This window comes from Rhea pennata, chromosome 1 (assembly GCF_028389875.1).
Source record: "Rhea pennata isolate bPtePen1 chromosome 1, bPtePen1.pri, whole genome shotgun sequence".
Classification (NCBI taxonomy): domain Eukaryota; kingdom Metazoa; phylum Chordata; class Aves; order Rheiformes; family Rheidae; genus Rhea; species Rhea pennata.
The window spans coordinates 111,603,473-111,625,253 of NC_084663.1; positions in this window are offsets into that span (position 1 = coordinate 111,603,473).

Here is a 21,781-nt window from a genome sequence, read left to right on the forward strand (position 1 = left end):
CCACATTCTGTGAACTACTTTCTTCTTCTGACTGAATTTGGCCAAGAACTCCTTGCTCACCTGTGCAGTTCTCCTGCACCCTTTTGCTGCATTTCTTACTCGTAGGGATGCAGTGCTCTTGAGCTTGGAGGAAGTGATATTTGAATCCAGCTCTCCTGGACCCCCCCCCCCAAAAAAAAATTAAATTAATGTTTTAATATATTTCAGAATGTCAGTTGATATTTTTCAAAACATAATAACTTTTTTAATATTCATTTTTTTCTAAGTACCTTACAAAGACATAACACTCTAATAGAGTGCTTAATAATTTTACTTCTTATTATATATAAACACATCCAAATAGTAATTCTTCCACGTGCTCTTTAGCTGCTTTGAAGATTCTGTGTTACAAACTTTTTTGTTATTTTTTATGAAAAGGATAGAACAATTATGTAGCATTATAAATTAATCTCCTAAGAAATGTGAAATTTACACACTATTAAAATTTGTATCCAAACTTTAATATTCGAGGACATAAATATTTTTATAAAGAAAATGTGTTTCCATATTAAAATACTGTACAGTTAACTTATCTCTTCATTCTACATGCAAATATCTAAAACAAGAACCATTTGGTTATTAAGATCTTCTGCAGTGTTGTTAAGAAGAAATAAATTAGGCAGAATCTTGATTCCATGGGAAGCAAAGGGATGGATGTTTGCCATTGATTTCAATGGAACCATAAATAAGTTTCTGAGTCTCCCGTCTAACAAACAAAGGGAAAATTCAAAGGGGAACTACTTGCTCAGTGTGACATGTAATTCTAGCATGGTGTGTTCTATGTGGAGAAGTATTAATCATGTTCAGCTTTACTGTATGTAATAAGTTGTTAAACCTTGTTGTTATTTATTACTGCAGGGGTATAAAATGAGACCTGTCCATAAACTTTTATTTAAAGGCAATGTTTCATAATGGCAGGAGTCTGGACCCTTTCTCTCCCACTGATACGAGTACTTTTGCCCATGGCATTAATCACTTCATTTTTATGGGTATAGTCCTTTGTGTAATCCAATTTAGCGCTTGATCCTCTGTTTATTGCAGGATTGAAGCCAAAGAATACAGCTGTCTATTCTTAGATTTCATCTTGGTATAATTACTTCAGTTATGGGTACAATTTTCTACTAAAACAGTTCATTTTCCAGTACAACCACTAATACAAAATTATTTATAAAATTTATCACATAACAGTGCCTAAAGAAACATCTTTACTGTCTTATATGTATAGCAGAACAGCTGTGCCAATTTGAAGGAACTGTACTGTGTTAACTATATCCATGTAATTATGTTGGTATTATTCTTGTATGAAAATAAGCCTTGCAAGAGATAACAGTTTGGCATAAGGAAAGGTTTATCAAGCTTCAAAGAAACAAGTTAATGGGGTGTGTCTGAAATACACACGGAGAAAAACTAGCAGGGATAAATTAAAATACTAGAAAAAATAATGACACAAAGCTTGAATCCCTAAACTACTATCAGAAAACAAAACAAAACAAAACAAAAACAAAAGAAAAAGGATATTGAAACTTGAGGCTACTTTCTGGATTTGTCACCCAGATAGGTGAGCAAATTGACTGATGTCAATAAGACTTGCAGATAAGTTAGGGCTACAGAACTGAAACCTGTATTTGTAAGAAAATCATTTCTTTGTAAGATTAATAGTATTGCAAATGAGTTTACAAGAAAGTCATTGACTTTTTGGTTGTAATGTTGCAGATGTCAGATCATATAGCTCTGTTCATCCTTCACATGACACATCAATTCCAGCATGAGCTGATTCTTGCAGTGCTTTTTTTTTCCCAGTACAACTGTGTAAGAATTACATGAAAACTCTTTTATACATATATATGTGTGTGTGTATCTGTGTGTGTGTGTGTGTGTGTGTGTGTACACATACATATTTATATATGTATCTGTATAACAGTGGTACATACTGTGATTGTATCTCCAACGATGGTTCATGCTGACTTGTTTCACTATGTCAGGCTATTTTTGAAATGTAATGTAAAAAGAGTCTGAAAGCAACCAGATCTTGTTAGAAAAAGAATTGCTACAGGAATACGTCAATAAGTCAAGTAAATAAGTCAATATTAAGTTTCTTGATGCATTATGATAGTTCCGTAGGCAATTTAAAGCACTGAAGTTTTTTTTTTTTTTTTTTTTTTTTTTTTTTTCCCCAGTTAAGGGACAGATACAAATATGTGAACATATCTGTATGGGATTATACGTGCATGTGTACTAAAGGAATTCTCCATTTTCTGGATAAAAATTTTATGCAAAGAACTGTATGTCAGAAAAAACAGCATATTAAAAGAATGAATCATTTCTTGCATTCAGTTAGTGTTGGTCTATGAAGAATCAAAACTCATAGCATTCCCAATAATTCGTAACACAAGAGAGAATGTTTTGGATCAGCATATTAATGATATGATTAGGAATGCAGTGGATGGATTAAACAAAACTTATTTGAAATGCTCATTGTATATAGCTTGTATGTGATATCACTGATGCCAGAATATTTTGCAGAAAAATCATATGTAAGGAGAAATAGACAAAGGAGGAGGTCTGGATCCATTACTTATGTGTTGCATTTAACACTTAAAGCTTCTCATTTTGCCAAAAGTATGTTATAGCCATTAGCATTAAGTATAGCAATGTCATCTTTCTTGTTCTGTGATGGAGGGTGGTTAGGAACAGCTCTACAAAAAGAAGAGCAAGTGGGAAAAGAATCAGCATGAAGAATATTACACTAAAAATCTTATTATTAGCAAAAAGGTAACACACTGTAGGTGTTGAGTCAAGAAGTTTTTTTTAATCTGATTAATATTTTAACAGTCTAATTACAATTAAAAAAAAGTTACCAGTCTAGTTACAATGGTAGTAACATTAGCCGCTGAAAGCCCAAATGATCTAATTATAATAGAAAACTCCCATTACACATTAAAATCCCCATGACACACTTGGTAATTTCTTGCCTTTATAGACAGTCACAGATGTCTTATAGTGAGGCTATTCTTAATATTAATAGGTAAAGCTGAGGTTTGTACTCCATCATTTTGCAATGAGCTCCATATAGCCACATCAAAATAGTGCTTATTATAGGTCCAAACTGATTTTTTTCTCACTTGATCCTGTCAAAACTCAAGCAAATAAATAGCCACTTCTACCTCAGAAATAGGGTTGACCATTCTGTAAAAGGAGTTGAATTGAAAAATTTACTTAAATTGATATTTTTATTTGAACTAATATTGAACATAATTCATAAACTTATCTTCAGAAACTCAACTGAGCTGAGGGAAAACTATTTTAAGTACAGGTTCTACATTATTTTATATTCAAGATTTAAATAAATTTACTGTGAGTAGCATGGTCTGTACTAGTTAAATACTTAGCTGTCTGATTCTGACTAGAAAAGGAATTGGAATAGTTATGACAGTGCTATATAATACATATGATTCTTTCCAACCACTGGAACAGCTAAAATTGGAGATAAAAAAGGTAATACTAGTTTCAATGTTACATTTCAACTGAAAAATACCATTAGGACTTAAATGTGGATATAAATCAGACCAGATTATCTCAAAGTTGTAATGAAACAGTTACTGTTTATTATTTGAAAAACTGAAGAGAACAGAAGGCAGTTTTAACTAATCCAAAACCTGAATCCATCCAAAATAAATGCTGGCTTGCCTCCCTAAAGGTGTTGGCTTTCCCGCAGTTTGCAACAAAAAGACAAAAATATGTGTTCTTCTATTTCCAATGCCTAATTCAGCTCCTGAACCCAGAAGAATTTTACTATCTGTATTCCATAACTCAGTCTTTTTGACAAAGAATATTCTTTGGGATTCAGTAACACTGACTCTATCAAAGATATATTGTAGCTGTTTTTTGAGTAATTTGGACAGCTTCAAATTGAAATTTCTCTTTGATTTCATAACACTTTTCATTTTGAAAATGAAAATTCTTGTTTTGCATTACTTATGTAAAGCTTAACAAGGAGTTAAGAGGAAGCAAAATTAGTTCTTCTTTCCTCTTTATGCATTCCTTACAGAAAATAAATTGTTTTCCAAAGTCTGCACACTTGTTTCTTTACTGAAGAACTTATAAAATTGGCGTCACTGGTGCTATTAAAAGCAAGACTAGACAACCATATAAGTTTTAGCGTAGTAAATGAAAATATGCTCTTGTTCTGATCCAGCATAGTTACTCACATTATCTTATATTATCAGTATTTTAAGTATACACTTAAATGTTATGGTGGACTAGGAAAGAAGAGGTAAAGAGATAGAGAAAGGAAAGACAACTTCTAGCAGATCTGTCACCTTGATAATGTCCGTCAGGGTAAAGAAGAATTAGAGCCGCAGGCAGCAAAAAAAACACACGGAGGAAAAGGTAGAACTATGTTGTTATGCTTTTACAGTTCTTTTAAGGTCAATTTAACTTTTTTTTTTTTCATTTTATTTGTATATCTTTATAATTATTTGTTTAGTTTGTACTCCAGAACAGAGATATCAGACAGTACAGCTGTTTCTACTTGCATGCCTGGCTGCAATTTTGACCTTCACATCCTCACAGATATCATTAAACTCCTGTTGCAGCTGGTGTTAAAATATCATCCCTGAGAACTAGATACCTACATCAGTGGAAATGTTGGCTCAATTCTGCATATCTTTAATAGTGATTTGATAGCTTTTGTTATGGTTTCATATTTTGGGAAAGATTTAAAAAGATTGTCTTATTGTTTCTTGGTAGTCAATCAAGAAGCCAGTCCTGAAAGTATTTACACAAGTGCTTGTGATTGTTACCAGGAATAATCCCAAAGACTACTTCTTTTCACATGCGTGCAGAAAGGCTCCAATCAGCCTGTTGTCAAGGAATTAGAGATGATGCATTTACATTTTGTTTTGGCCCTTCTGTAAAATGATACACTCTACTTTCTATCCTTGAGCTAAATGTTATTAAGCATACTACATATTTGTAAAAAGAATTAATCATTTTCAGTTTCAAACTATGTATTTAATGAGGTTAACCTCAACTAAATCAGCCATGTTTTTGGAATTCATGTTATATTTTGGACACAAAGCAGCAAACAACAGTCTCTCTGGCTTTCATCCAAGTCCTTAAGAAAATAAAAGTTTAATGAAATATTTGATAGGACTTAATTTCACTAATACACCTGAATACAGTAAAAGATATACTAATATATTTATCAGATTGGACAATTTGTCTGACATAACCTGGAGAGGTCATTTAATTGACCAGGCGTAATGCCTGGAGATGTATATCCCTAATGATACCTGAAAACTAAAGGTACAATCCTGCAAATGTATTTTCTATAAGTATGCAACTGCCTACAGGTTTTTGCAATGAGAGAAATGGGTACGTAAAAATTTGCCATATCACTCTTGATAAGTTTGATTTAATTTGTAATTAGCGGCTATATTCATTCAAAAATGCCATAGAAATTAATGACCTAAATCTTAAATCTTTCTAAAACATCTTATTTTTTTTCAAATGACAACATTGCAGGTTTCCTGCAAAGAACACCAGTAGGCTTTTCTATTTTCATAAGTGTAAACATCAAAGCAACAAGGAGAGTAAACTCATAGGAGGGAGATCATGATGTTGGACTATATGCATGGATTAATTTATACCATTTGATGTGTTTGATTTGACTTCTCACATTTCACCTCTAATTTACGGGTAGTCAAGTCACCCAGACTTCCTCTATAATCTACCTTATTTACTAGTCTAAAAAGGGCACTTATCCTCACTGACCATGAAGGAAGCCTTAAACTAGTCACTAATTACCTATGCCTAGCTTTGACTACATGTCTAAATATTAAGTAGCTAAAGATAGATTATATGATTTTGACCCTTCACTTACATTAGATTTCTTTCAAAACAGATTCTATTTTCATTTCAATCATGCAGTGTGTTTTTTAGTTCTCAATGTTATTATTTATAAAATAAATGAAACAGCAGAAGTATTTTTATGCATAAGTTCTTGTTATGATTCTTGTTACAAGACCTGGATAATACACATTTTTTTCTGTTCTTGTCACATATTTCCTCTTTCCTATAGAAGGAACAAGCCACACAAAGCACAGAAAACTTCAACTAATCCCTTTGATAAAAAGAAATTTTGGAATATTTGGACAGATTGAGAAATGATGAAGCAAAGTAAATATGGTTATTTTTATAGGTTTGCAATTTTTAGAATTCACTTAATAAATCAGGCAGCTGAAATTGTTTTGGAAGTGAATCAGACATTTTAAATTTATTTCCAGTGGTCCTTTCTCACATGTAATTCACAAAACATCATATGTTTTCTGCTTGTTTGTAGGTCATTTTAATCATCTGAAAACCAAAGAAATCAAACAATCCTTTAAAAACAAACAGAAAGTAATCAGTAAAACATTTGCCTTCCCAAATCAGCGTATTTTCATAGTTGTTTTCTTATCTCATATTTTTAACAGCTGTTGATATTATTATATGACTTTTTGTGAAAGTGAACCTTCTAGAGTTAAAAAAAAAAACCTCTCCTGAATTTGTGTTTAAATTATAATTTCTTGGATTTATGGCTACCTTATAATTCACTTCAGGTGGTATAGTGAAGTTAGACAAAAAGCAGAGGCTGTATGAGCCAGAGGACGTGAAAATATCAAGGCAGCAGCAGCTTTGGAAATGATTTTGGAATTGGCAGCTGGGGTATCAGGGCAGGAGGCAAGATGGGGGTTATGGCCCCTGGAAGAGATGGGGTCAAGCTGCGCGGAGGGCCAGGGGTCGGCTGTGATTAGCAGCTGCAGTAAGTGGCCACAGGGAAGAGTCGTAACGATGTGCATGCCAGGCACAGCAGAGGGTCCTGTGGCAACTAGTGGAGCAGATGGGCAGGTTAAAAGGTGATCTGAAGAGAAAAGGTAAAAGCTAAAGAAGAAGGCTGTGAAGAAGCAACTTGTGAAAAGGGAAGAGAAAAGAAAAGATGCCTTTGTATGCAGTGAATTCTTTCATCTGCAAGCGATTATGTGCTAAATAGAAATGATTCAGCATAAGAGAAAGCTGCAGGGTATTGTATGTGAAGATTTTCAAGACTTAAAAGTATCCTGTTTGAGTTGATCCAGCTCTTCCGAAAGTCATTTCTAATTTCAGCATCTATAGCATGTGAGATGATGTGATTTTCTTTTCTGACTACAGAAAGCTTTTCAAACTAGGATAGTATAGAATTTTTCTTTCTCTTTGTATTTATTGAAATTAACCATGAAGAGATGTTAAATAGCAGATTTCTGAATTACATTCACAAGAAACAAAATTAAGCACATTCAAGCTTAAAATAGAACTATGTTCACTTATTTCCTTTTACCTGGATTTCGAACACAAGCAATATGTTTCCCTGTTGGATAAAGATTACCATTTTTCTCTGAAAAAAACACTGCAGATCTTTAGTCCATGAAACTTTACATTGTGAATTATATATGTGAACCATATGTTGGTCTATACTTCTAAGGATACATTCCATTATCATTAAGGGCCTGACACATAAAGAAAATAAAGTGTCGAGGTATGGACCATTGCAGTGTACACTTCAGGGATATGACAGAAGGTTCTACTATTGCTGTGTAAAATTAACAAACTAAGCCAAATTCATTCTAGCAGTTATTCCATAAAGGCAGTGAATTGGGCTTTTATGAGGTTTCCAAGTCTCTTACAGTCTGATACTTCTGGTGGAGAAGACACTTCAGGTTGATACATAGCCTGGCAGAGAAGCAGAATTTACAATTGGTGACGGCAGTCTTTTCCTCACTGCTCTTTGTTTATGGCACTGCATGCTGCCACTCAATGCTGGTATTGTTAAAGTGTTGAATAATAATAAAATTGTGAACTCTGCTGTATGGGACACATTTTTACCAAGAGTAATTTGAGGAAATTCAGCTTGTTCCATAATAAAATCTCTGAATTCTTTTGATTGTAGAAAGTTGCGGCAGTTGACATAGAAAGAAACTGGTTTCATAACAGCTGTAATGAGAGCATTTTTTTGGTTGGCACAACAGAAATGTGAATAGAAATGACTTGTCTTTGAGGCAGAAGAGTGATTTTGTTATTTTTACTGTAGGCAATAAACCCTGAAACACATGTATTTAGTGGATTAGAATATATTTAGACATAGTAGAGAGCATATTTTGGCTTGTGTAATGAGGACACCTTGATAATACAGCTGTGAGAATGCACTGTTTTAACCACAAAGATTTGGATGTGATATAAGTATCATGCTACTGTGGAAGTTATTTAAGTATCCAAAGGAAAAAAAATACAAATACATTGTAGGTTACATATTTGACATTAAGATATGAATTTGATGGCTCATGTTATAAAAATCCATGTTTGAGCAATGGTTTTCTGGAGATTTTCTGAAGACTAACATCTGCTGATCATGGGCATAAATAGGCAGAAACTGAAGCACAGGAAGTTCCGCCTGAACATGAGGGGGAATTTCTTCCCTGTGAGAGTGACAGAGCACTGAAACAGGTTGCCCAGAGAGGTTGTGGAGTTTCCTTCTCTGGAGATCTTCAAGGCCTGCCTGGACGCAACCCTGTCTAACATGCTCTAGGTGACCCTGCTGAGCAGGGAGGTTGGACTAGATGGTCTCCAGAGGTCCCTTCCAACCTTACTGATTCTGTGATTCTATGATCCTCTTCTGTCAGAACTTGAAGGATGTGGGTATGAAAAAGATAACAAATTCCTAGAAAAATTTTACTATGTAAAAGTTATTCTTTGAGGGGGAAAAAAAACCTAGCCTTACTTTCTTATTTTTTTTTCAAGATAAAAATTCAGACTTCCTGTGTTAAGTTCTTCTATGAGCAGTCAGAGTTGAATCTTACAAAAATTGAGACTATTACTTGGTCCCCCTTTAATTTAAATTTAATGTGATATAAATCTCCATCTAAAAATGTCATCTATCATTACAAGGAGAAAATTCACAATGATTACAAAGTTGCACACTTAAGTTAATATTTCATTGGCTCAGTAAATATATAGCAGTCTGCACGGTAGTGTCCGGGCTCTGGTTAGAACTTTTGGGGACCTTGTTGGAAGTTGTGAGGGCTTTCTTCTGACCTCCATGGAACTAGAGGGTGACTACTGCTACCAGGAAAGGGGGGCTGGCACAGACAGGGCTGGCAGAAGGCCTTAACTTCTCCCAGGAGAAGCTCTAGCTACTGGATGTAGCTGCCAATAACAAGCTCTCTTGGTTGCCCCTGATTAGAGGGAGTTAGGGCCTTTGATCCAAGTGGCCCTTAATTAGGGTGGGTCAAGTACCCTGTGAGTCAGTGCCAGGGAGAGGCTATATAAGAGCCAGACCCAGAGCAGGGGGGGGAAGAAAAGGTGGAGTATTTAATGCAGCAAGGCTCAACAAGGCACCCTTTGTTGTCTTAGTAGTGCCCACCGCCTCAAACATGGTCATGACATGCTGCAATGCACATTTGCCTGTTGCTGTTGGAGTTGCTGTTTTGACTGTGTCAGAAGCTTCAACCCAGACAGACCCTCTGACAGCAGGTGCAGCTCTACAGGTCTCAAGCTGCAGTGAGTGTTTGGGGCCTCTCCATTAGGATCTCCTGCAGAAAGCGTGCTATTGTTGATGAGCAGAGTCATCAGGTAAAGGAGTTAAGGGGGTAAGTCAGTAGGCTGCATAGCATCTGCAAAAATGAGCAGGAGATAGACAGGGTATTCTCAGAGACCATGTGGCTCCAGCAGTCCCAATCCCACACAGCAGAGGAGTTGCTGGAGGGCTCTGTGCCAAGTGAAACCATACATCACAACACTGAAGAAGAAGGCTGAAAACTGGGCACTTCTGGGAGGAGAGAGGCCCTTATTCCTCCAAAAGACTTGCAGTTGAAAAACAGTTTTAGTGCCCTCCAGGCTGAGCAGGAAGTAGGCATGGCAATTGGTCCAACACACCCAGTGCCTTGTGGGAACACCTGAAGGAGTGGAGAGTGATTATTGTGGGTGACTCCCTGCTGCAGGGGATGGAGGCATCTATGTGCTGACCTGACTTCTTGTCTAGAGAGGTTTCTTGCCTGCCAGGGGTGTAAATACAAAATGTTGTTGAAAGACTGCTAAAGCTTGTCCATGAGTCAGATTATTACCCTCTGCTGCTCTTTCACGTGGGCACTAATGATACCTGGGGCAAATTAGAAATCATCAAACAGGACCACTTCTGAGCTCTTGGAGATGGTGGTCAAGGGTCTGGGAGTCCAGGTGATTTCCTCCTCAATCCTGCCAATGAGGGGAAAGGATGGGAGAAAGAGTAGACGAATTTTGCAAATTAACAACTGGCTGCGCTGCTGGTGTTGGCAACAGGGTTTTGGTTTCTATGATCATGGGACCTTGTTTGAAGATCTGCAACTGATGAGGAGAGATGAGATCCACCTCACTAAGTGGGGCACACATGTCTTTGCCAACAGGTTGGCCAGCTTGGTAAAGAGGGCTTTAAACTAGGAAGGATGGGGGAAGGGGAGAGTTATAAAGACAGGGTAGTCAGCAAAACACAGCTCAAGTCAGGATGCCTCCAGCGAGTGCCTCCAGCGAGTGCATGCACTGGGGAAGGGTGTATGAGACACAGCTATGAGTTTTCCCTCACACTCCTCCCAGGAAACCTGCATGCCCAAATACCTCTCTGCAATGCCTGTACACCAATGCATGCAGCACGGGGAATAAACAGGAGGACCTGGAGATCTGTGTGCGGTCACAGGGCCATGATCTCATTGCAACATACATACATAGATTACATAGATTACTAGATTTACACAGCTCGCACAACTGGAATGCTGCCATGGATGGCTATGTCCTTTTTTAAGAAAGACAGGCCAGGAAGGCGAGGTGGTAGAGTTGCTCTTCATGTGAGAGAGCAACTGGAGTGTATCAAGCTCTGCCTAGGGGTGGATGAAGAGTGAGTCAAGAGCTTATGGGTAAGGATCAAATGGCAAGCTAACATGCGGGACAGTGTTGTGAGTGTTTACCGCAGGCCACCTGATCAGGAAGAGGAAGTTGATGAGGCCTTCTACAGACAGCTGGAAGTAGCCTCACAATCACAGGCCCTAGTTGGGTCCTCATGGAGGACTTCAGCCACCCTGATATCTACTGGAAAGACAACACAGCTAGGCACAAACAGTCCAGGAGGCTCCTGCAGGGCACTGATGATAACTTTTTGACATAGCTGGTGGGGAAGCCTATGAGGAAGGGTGTCCTGCTGGACCCTGCATTAACCAACAAAGAAGAATTGGTTGGAGATGTGAATGCTGGGGGCAGCCTTGGCTGCAGTGACCATGAGATGGTGGAGTTTGTGATACTGCAAGGAGGAAGCAAGGCTCCTTGGTGGACAAGCATCGACTTAGAGATCATTTAGGCAAACTTGACATCCACAAATCCATGGGTGCTGATGGGATGCACCCACGAGTGCTGAGGTAGCTGACGGACATCATTGCTAGGCCGCTCTCCACCCTCTTTGAAAGGTCCTGGAGAACTGGAGAGGTGCCTGAGAACTGGAAGAAAGCCAGTGTCACTCCAGTCGTCAAAAAGGGCAAGAAGGAGGACCCAGGCAACTATAGGCTGGTCAACCTCACCTCCATCCCTGGAAAGGTGATGGAACGGCTCATTCTGGATGTCATCTCCAAGCATATGGAGGAAAAGAAGGTGATCAAGAGTAGTCAGCACAGATTCACCAAGGGGAAATTCTGCTTAACCAATCTGATAGCTTTCTATGATGGAATGACTGGCTGGGTAAATGAGGGGAGAGCAGTGGACATTGTGTACCTTGACTTCAGAAGGCTTTTGACACTGTCTCCCATAACATCCTTCTAGATAAGCTCAGGAAGTGTGAGTTAGACGAATGGACAGTGGATTGAGAACTGGGTGAAAGGCAGAGCTCAGAGGGTTGTCATCAGCTGCACAGAGTCCAGTTGGAGGCCTGTGGCTAGTGGAGTCCCCCAGGGCTCAGTACTGATGCCAGTTCTATTCAACTTCTTCATCAATGACCTGGAAGAAGGGACAGAGTGGCTCCTCAGCAAGTTTGTGGATGATACCAAGCTGGGAGGAGTGGCTGAGACACTTGAGGGCTGTGCTGCCATTCAGAGGGACCTGGACAAGCTGGAGGGTTGGGCAGAGAGGAACCTCCTGAGGTTCAACAAGGGCAAGTGCAAGGTCCTGCACCTGGGGAAAAATAACCCTAGGCACCAGTCCAAGCTGGGGGCTTACATGCTGGAGAGCAGCTCTGCAGAGAAGAACCTGGGAATCCTGATGGCTCATAGTTGACTATGAGCCAGCAATGTGCCCTTGTGGCCAGGAAGGCCAATGGTCTCCTGGGGTGCATTAGGAGGAGTGTTGCCAGCAGGTGGAGGGAGGTGATCCTGCCCCTCTACTCCACCCTCGTGAGGCCTCATCTCGAGTACTGTGTCCAGTTCTGGGCTCCCCAGCATAAGAGACGTGGAGCTACTGGAGAGAGTGCAGCATAGGGCTACAAAGATGATCAGAGGACTGGAACGTTTGCCCTATGAGGAACTCAGCAGTGGAACAATTTGCCCAGATGGATTGTGGAGTCTCCTTCTCTGGAGATATTCAAAACCCACCTGGACGCAATCCTGTCCAATGTGGTCTAGGTGAGCCTGCTTGAGCAGGGGTGTTGGACTAGATGATCTCCAGAGGTCCCTTCCAACCTCAACCACTCTGTGAGTCTGTGTAAAGTGCATGTACTAACATTTTTGCATCTTTCTCATTTTATTGAAACCATGAATATATTTTAAGGAAAATATACAGAAAAACAAAGCTCATAAGATAAATTGTTTTCTTAGCTGGTGACAATCTCCTTATATGATTATATCAAAACTATTTCAATTCTTTCAGTAATGGATGGAAATACATTTTTCTCTTTTACTATTAGCAATACAATATAGACAAAGACAGTGTAATTTCTGTGTTAAAAACTCCTATATATGTTAATTTATTAATACTGTTTATGTTGATAAGAGTCAACAGACTCTTATTTGATCCTGTCAAGAGTTTTGGTTTGTGAGTCATTAATAGGACAGTATATAATGACTTTTTTGATACATTAAAGGATAAATTACAGTCTATTCAATCAGGACACCGTACCTTTTTTTTTTCCTTGTAATTTTTATTAAGATTTTGTACTTATTACTGGTATTACTACTGATAATTACTGCTAGATGATGGCCATGAGGTTCAAAGACACTGTCATGTTTAGAAAAAATGTTTATCTAAACTTTATGAAAATCTTGGAAAGTTACTGAGGGAACAGGCCTCTTCGCTCTTTACGAAATTCAGTCTTTCAGAAATCAGACTCTATGCTGTTACCTCCCCAAAACACAGGACATTTTGCGATAATGATTCTTACACAGCAAGCTGAAACGGTCTGACAGTTCCATTTTTTTCTCAGAGAAGTCAATGGCCTATCTATAGATCTTCCTCATAAAATAACAATATATTTTAAGCATTTAAAGGATAAACATTTTAAAAAGAACTAAGCCTATATGTATATTTATTTTAGCCTGACCCACACCATTCCCATCAACAAGCCTGATGTCCCTAAAGACGTTCCTATCTCTTTTTTCCTTTGCCTGTTTTCCTGAAAAACATTTTTATATTCTTGCCATGGTCTTTTTGACACTTGCCAGCATTCTTTATATTCTATGTCATGAGAGATCTTTTCCTGTCATGTCATTGTGTCTGATCAAGAATTAAATGTTTAAATGGCTTATTATTAGCTATTTCTTTCCTTCTTTTTATTTTTATTTCCCTGACAGTTGCTGAAACAACATCATCATGCGGTCTGAAGCAGCTCTAGATTTGTCAAAAGACCTACAAGCCTCGTCCTGTCCTGGTGGTCGCTTCTCAGATAAACTGTTTAAGGGCAAGTTCATTTTCATTTGCAAGTTTTCGTCCATTATGCATTAATGACTATATAAGCTGTGGAGGAGTCATAGTGCTTTCATCTGCCATGAAAAGGAGTTTCTTCAGGTTACAATCAGCCATTCTGTTGAGCAGAATATATTACTAGTCAAACAAAGAACACAGCAGCCATGCTGGTCTCTATGTCTTCTCTCAGTCCATGACTGGCAAGGAACAGGAGAATGCTGTGCCCTAAGTAGACTCTGTTTATGAGCATTCCCCTCCTATTCTCCAGAACTGTTTAGTTTTTAAATCTTGTGCAACTTTGTGAATCATGTAAAACTTAAGCAGATTCTTGGAAGCACCTATTGCCTCTCCCGTTCTTATGAGACTTTCCTCTAAGCTAATGCAAGTGGTAAAAATTAACCATTCAGACCTCTGGCCAAACTGAAAAAGTGACTGCCAGACCATGTTCAACACTACAAGACAGAATAGGTTATGCAGTTATTGTTCACCAATTATAGTAGCGATTAATGTTTCTTTAGAAAGATTTTCAGCTCTTCTTCCAAATAATCTGAAGTCTATTCTTGTGATAAAAGCAAGTTCAGTAAAGCTAAATATGGATCCCAACTGTCATGGCTTGCTTTCTGAAGAAGGTTCTTGGCAGCATGATGCTGGCTAAACAAATTCTCAGTGCTCTGTGAATATCTGTAGAATGTGTATCACATACAAAATTTTCTTCTCTTGAAAAACTATCATATAAGACGCTCATGGCATATTTAGGTCATCTCATGCATTTCATCAGTACTTTATACTTGCAAAGCCTCATATTACTTTGTCAGTTATTGTGATGCTTCTTCTACCTTGTATCCTGATTGTTTTTCAAAGTTCTTCAAAATTTCCACAGTGTTAAGACAGCAATCCTTGTCAGACTGAAATAAATATGAAACAAGTATTTATGATAGCCTTTCTGGGATAAGGTAATCACAGGGTCTTTTGGCAGAGCATTTAAGTGTGAAGTACAAGTTACACATTTGGAAATTGGTGTTCCTCTTTTTTTTTTTCCTATCCAACCTATCTCCTCCTCTGTTTAAATTATCCCACCCAGCTGGAAAGAAGATTGATTATGCTTCTAGGGTGAGTTTTTCTGGAAATTTTTTGTTTGCTGTTTCCTTTATTTTCAAGTCTAGTTCATGCATATTGCAAAGTCAATGCACAGCAATTAGCAAACTTTCATGTCAAACCTGGAATTTTGGTCAGGGTTAAACTGAAGCAATTCAGTAAATAAATTGCTTGGATTTTATATATATATACCTGAAAGCAGAATTTGAAATGCATCCTGTATATATGAAATGAAGTCTTTTCTTCAAATTTCTTGCTTTAAATACTTCTGACAAATAGCATATTAAAATTACTCTACATACTTCATTAGCATCTAGCAGCTTGATAATAGATTATTGAGGTCCAATAATGCTGACCCCACATAAGCAAACAATTGCTGAAGTTCTCACACTGGAGACCTTACAGCAGAACTACGCAGAAAAAAAGAAAATTATTTTCAAATTGATGATTTTTAAAAGCATATTTCATGGTTGATTTTCATGAATTTTACCAGACTTTTCAAACTTCTGAATTTTTAAGAGATTTTTTCATTTCAAAAAAAAAAAAAATTATGAACAGAAGTAATCTCTGTTGTTCTTATTTAAATCCTTCAAACTATGTAATAATTCATTTGTTTTATTTTTTACCCCAACATATATCTTTTGCATTAATCTGAAACTTATTTAGGAATGTCTATATGAGAGAGAAACAGTTCTAGTATTTTTCATCTCAAAAATACTTTTGATTTTTCAGACTTACAAAGGAATTCTGTGAGGAAAAATATAGAAGTACATTTACTTTAGTGTATTTTTCCTCTGACAATTTCCTTTGCCTTGTTTTTCTGTTTTCAGTACATAAACTATTCTCTTTCTTTGTTGTTTCATTTCCTTCTTTCAGCTCTCTGGTAAAATTTCTTCTTTACTTGCAGTGTAGTATGTCTGCATCTCCACCTTTTCTATGTTCCATTCCAATTTAGACATTCCTATGTGATTGAGAAAGATGCATCTGTGACTGTGTGCTGCTTGTTTAATTATGTGATACATTTGAATGTAATATTTTTTTTTTAGTAAGAAAGAATTTTAATCCTGCTCTTTGCATCTGTTGTATTTTAGAAAAAATATCTGTGAAAGACTTTTACATATTTCATGTATGCTATTCCTAAATATATAATATTGCACTTACAGATAAAATTGTGCTTGCACTGTTGTGTATCTACTTTATGCTTTTGTTTATTTCATATTCCTCTACAGTTAAAGTCAGCCTTGTTTTAACTTAAAAAAAATCTCATTATATGAAGCTTGATACTCTCAAATATTTTATTACAGCTTATCTATCTCTATCGCTTTTCTTAATTACATTTTTATAGATACCTTAGCCTCAAGATCCTCCTATATGTTAGTCAGGAGTCTTTAAATAATCGGAAATAGAAAAGCCATTACTTGTGTAACAATCATTTATCTCCAAGAATACCACCTGAGATTGTAGCAATGGTACACTTCACATAAAATATATTTAAATCCACATAACCTGAGAGATAAAATAGTTCTCTTCCAAAGAACAAGATTTTCCTGCTGTATGTGTTAACACAGCTCCTGTGGGCATCCTTATGACAAAATTTGCATCTGAACACAAAATTAGTCAGTCCAACTTAACAGTGGCTTGTGTGTAATTAATTATCTTATCAATCTGTCTCCTTAATGCTGGTTTGGATTTACAAGTTTTATGATATTAGAAGAAGAAGAAGGAATATAAAAACCTGTGGATTCTTACCATGGATTTCAAAATATCCAAGGGGGAGGGGGGATTGTTCATGGGGAGAACATACAAGCAGAGAGGACTGTAGCTAAATGTAATTGGGAAATACATTTTAATTTCTTCCAAAAAAAACAATAAAATAAAGTTGTATTTCTTTTTTTCTACTTCTATTTGCTATCTTCTTAATTTCTATGTTCTTTAAAAAAAGCAATTTTTTTTCAACCTTGAGGAAAATAGTATAAAAAAACTGTAGTAAAAATATCACATTTGTTTGATTTTTTTTCAGTGCAGCTGACCTCGTTTATATAACAATTTTATGAATACCTCACTCAGTCCCTGCTGTATGTCTTCTGCCTTTGCTGCTGTATCTGCAAGCTCTTTCTAATTCCATATTTATCTTTGTTGCTTTTCAAACATTAGCTTATACTGACACATATTCATGGCAGAGAAAAAAGTGAAGCATATTACTTACTATAAACTCAAATTTTCAGTTAATGGTCAAAATGTAACCCAGTACCAAGAAACTTCTTACAGACAAGATTAGTGTTTTTCCCATTCTTCCAAAGTTAGACTTCTCACTAGAGACTGGATCAATAAGGTATTCTTTTTCAAAGCTTCCAGAGGATGCTTGTTTGCTTTTCTCTACCACAGTCTCTTGGGTCATATAGTCTCCTTTTTAAGAAACAAGGAAGCTTTCCGGACTGTATCTGGAGTCAGACGCTTAGAGGTGCTTTGTGTTTTGTCCTCCACTCTCTGTCAGCCTAATGTATTCAACTGGACATTTGCTACAGGGAAAGGTGTACAGACTTCCTTACAGATCAGATTTGTGCTTATGTTTTTGTCTTTTTGTGTCTGTTTTCCCAATCAGTCAGCCATATCATCTGCGAGAGTGTCCTCCAGGGGTTTCCATATATTTCGCATAGAGAGACCTTATCTGTAATTGGAATGAACGATTTTGTGAAAGTCTTCTGTAAAAAGAGTTTGTTGCTCTATGCCATCTTAAAAGTCAAAAAATATAAATTGTATTTTGGATGACAGTTTCATGTACAAACCTTGAATAAAATGATTTCTGTGAACAGTGACTGAGAGAATGCGCAGGGTGACGGGTTACAGCACAATACCCATATTCCATGAACATCATTAAAACTACATATCGGTAGGTACATAGTATCTGCATGGTGAAGTATAGGCATCTAGCCACCCTTGTCTCCCCCTAAAGTTTGTGGTGAGAAAAGGATCCTAAAACAGAAGCCTAAAATAAGTCAGTGGAATATAAAAGGAACCATGGGCTGAGAAATAGCTAGCTGCAGATGTCTAACCTTTGGTGAGATTAATTTCTACTATCCCCTGTATTCCACCAGTTCTATGGTAATAAAGATTTAGAGTGTCGTCCTCCAAAGATAGTAAGGTAGCATGAGAATATCATGTATGCCAACATGTTTGGGGTTTTTTTTTACAATTTCAGAACAACTGAACACCACCACTCATGTGCATCACTGCTTTCACCTGTTTTTTCAATATTTTTCGCCCTCTCTCTCCTCCAGCCCCTTTTGGGTTGCCAGTGCCATCACTTTCTTGTACCTCTTATACTTCTTATACCCCTGCGGTAGCTTGTTTCACATATTCTTGCTCCTAGAGCTCCACCTTTTTGAATTCCTTTGCACACTGAGCCCCAAAGGGGTAGATTCAGAGACTGAGTTGGAGCACGCATGTGTTGTCTCTGGGGGCAGAACCCAGGCCAGCTTTATTCAGCAATATACTATTGCTACAATGAGAATAATTTCTTTGTATGATGGAGAACTTTACCCTGAGAAAATACACCAAAATGGCTAAGTCAAGAAAGACTTGCAAGAACAGTGACACACTAGTAGCAGTGTTTAACTATTCTACAGCATTTCATCAGCAATTTTGAAGTGAAGCTAGGAATTAGTTTTCTGGTATTATGAGTGAGGAAATTAAGATATGGAGACATGTAGTGACTGCCTAAGGTCATCCAGGAATAAATACCATGACTAGATCAGAGGCCTAATGAGTCACCATTCAGTCAGTATTAGATGACTAAACCATGATGCATTTCTGAAGTAACATAATTAGACAGTGTGGCATGAAATATACTTAAAAAAGTGAAATTAAAAAAAATCAAAGCTAAACTATCTTTTTGCATTTAAAAATATCACCGGCAATTCTATCTGTATCATATAATGTTATATAACACTAATATCTAATTCTATGAATGTGTGGCAATAAAATGTTGATAAACCTTTTGAAGTGCATTAAAATAGAAAGTAATAGATTCACCACCATGCCTAAGACATCACATTGTTCTTCACAGTAAAACTAGTGACTGTGATACCTACAATAGTTTGTCGTGTAGGTGTATAAATATATATACATGTATGTATGTATGTATAACACATATTGTACATACATGCAAAAATATTTTGACAATTTTTTCCAAAATTTGAGGATATCCATGACTTAAATGTTCACCTATATGCTTAGAGGGAAAAAGCTACAGCAAAATTTTGTAAATGTTAAACTATTTTTTTCAGTGAAACAGATTCCATTTGAACATCAGTTACGCTATATCACATGTAAAAATGCATGTACTTACAACTCTGTTCTGTGTCATGTGACCTGTTATTAGTACTGTTAGCAAGTATCTGTATTGTCAGGTATTATAAAGAAACACATTTGTGGGCATAAGATTTCTGATTTATTGCCACTTTCATTTCAGTTATTTAGAGAAGCAGTAGTAGAAATGAAATAAGTATACGTGCCGTGCAAAACTGATGAATGTATCTGTATGCTGTTGTTCTCTAGGTGAAGAAAGGTGGATAATACAAAGTGAAAAGGAATTGTCTCACTTCGTCTGGAAGAACACTTGAAAAGCAGCCATAGGAACTGCAAAAGGTTTAATATTAAAGCATTAAAAATGATATATAGAACACGTTTCATCTCTCTTAAAAATATATATTATATTCATAATATTTTCCCCAGTTATTTGTTACAGGCTTTATATTTTTCTCTCATTACCTAGGAGCCTTTAGGATAGAATCCAGCAGGAACATGCATTACTACCTGTCAGATTTCCTCTTGTAAAATTATCCAGATTTTCTCATTTGATAGAGAAATCATCTCACGTATATCAAATAACAGAAAGGGATTGTCTGTAGATAGAAAAGGAAGAGATCTTAGTTCTGTCCTTGCCACAATAAGTCTTAGACAGTCCTACTCCTACCTAGACTGACTTCATAGGAGAGAGGACAACAGCAGTGTTTCCTAGTATGTCCAAATCTGGTTGTTAGTGTCACAGACTTATACCATGGTACACAATAACCTTTGCTACCCAATTCTGGCATCACATAGCAGTAGTCTTCAAGGGTCTCATGCAGGCTTTCTTGCCAAACAAAATCAAATTTCACGTTTGTCCTTGGTTTTAAGACTCCTTGTCCTTTTGCTCTTTCTCCCTATTACTTCCCACTTTTCACATGCCACCATGGGATAGTGCCTACATCATCTTTGTCCCTTCTTTTTTTTATATAATTAGTTGGAAAGTATAATCCTTAGGACAATCTTCCTATTAGCCATGTCTTAGCATCTCTTTTTTTTTTTTACATATCGCTTTTCCTCCAGATAAGACTTTTTTCACTCTCTCCAAGTTACGAGTGAGCTAATGTTAGTTAAAACCAATGTGATTGAAGAAATTTAAGTTTTTATCCAGATTGTTGTTTAGAAGAAGAGGACTTCAGTCAGCTCTCATTTTAGAATTTTGGAAGTCATGCTCATTTCATAAATAGATATCTGTGTGCTTATATGTAGATATATACATATACACAATTACTCCTATGTAGATAGATATATACTCCCAAACACATACGGTGTACATACAGATATAAAGTTAGAATTGCTATGAAAAGACAAAAGTTCTATGCTCTGTAATTAGAAAAAGAGTTATTAATCCATTATTACCTGCTGTCATATAATTTAAAAATGATCAGGGGTTGTTTTTAGCATTGTTTTTTAAAAAATTAAACCTTTTTCTCCTCAAGCTGTGCAACTTGGAAGAATACTTAAGCTTCAGTTATATTCCTAGAGGATAAATAGCAGTTAGGTAGCTAACTGTTACAGAATTTCAATGTAAGTTAGGTACAGAGATGCCATCTGTGACTTTTCAAATTCCTGCCCTATAAAAGTTTAGATTTTTAGCCATAGCACATGCTTTCCTCTGGTAGCATTAGGGAGTACCATTATAATTAGAAACTTGTAATGAAATCTTAATGAGAAACATGAGATAATACATCATAATCTAATATAATGATACCTATTAGAACGTTAGAGCTCAACTCATCAGCAGTATATTTATGAATACTTATCTTCATTCTTATGGATTTTTTGTAATTTAATGGATGGGTGTAATCACTGAGAAGACTGAAAGAAATACCTGATTGCAGACTGACCCTGGAGCAAATTGTGATATAATTCATGTTTCGTACAGGACAGGACTAGTTTACAGCAGGAGAGTAAGACTTTTTAATTTCAGTAGTTACAGTTGTATGTTAAGAGAGTATAGCAATTCTAGTTATTTAATAGTAAGAACAACAGCAGCATTAAGCACGGGATGTCCTTTATTGGCAGGAATTCAGACAGGATGACCTAATCAGTATTCTCCACCTTTATTTTGTCATGTCTGGATAACAATAATGGACAGCTAGCAGCTGAAATTTTCTGCACTGATTTGGACATATATTGCATATATATTAATCAAAGGATTTTCCTTTTTGAATTATAGATCAGAGACAATAGAATGATAAATAATACAAGAACAAGGTGGTTCTGAAGGTAGTTTCAGGAAGGATTCCATAAGCATAACATGATATGCTTTCACATCTGTCTGAAATATATTTTCATGGAATTCCTGGGGACGAGTATTTTCAGAGCTCTCATTTATTTGTATGATTACTATCAAGGGTCATTTGGCAGAACTCATAAG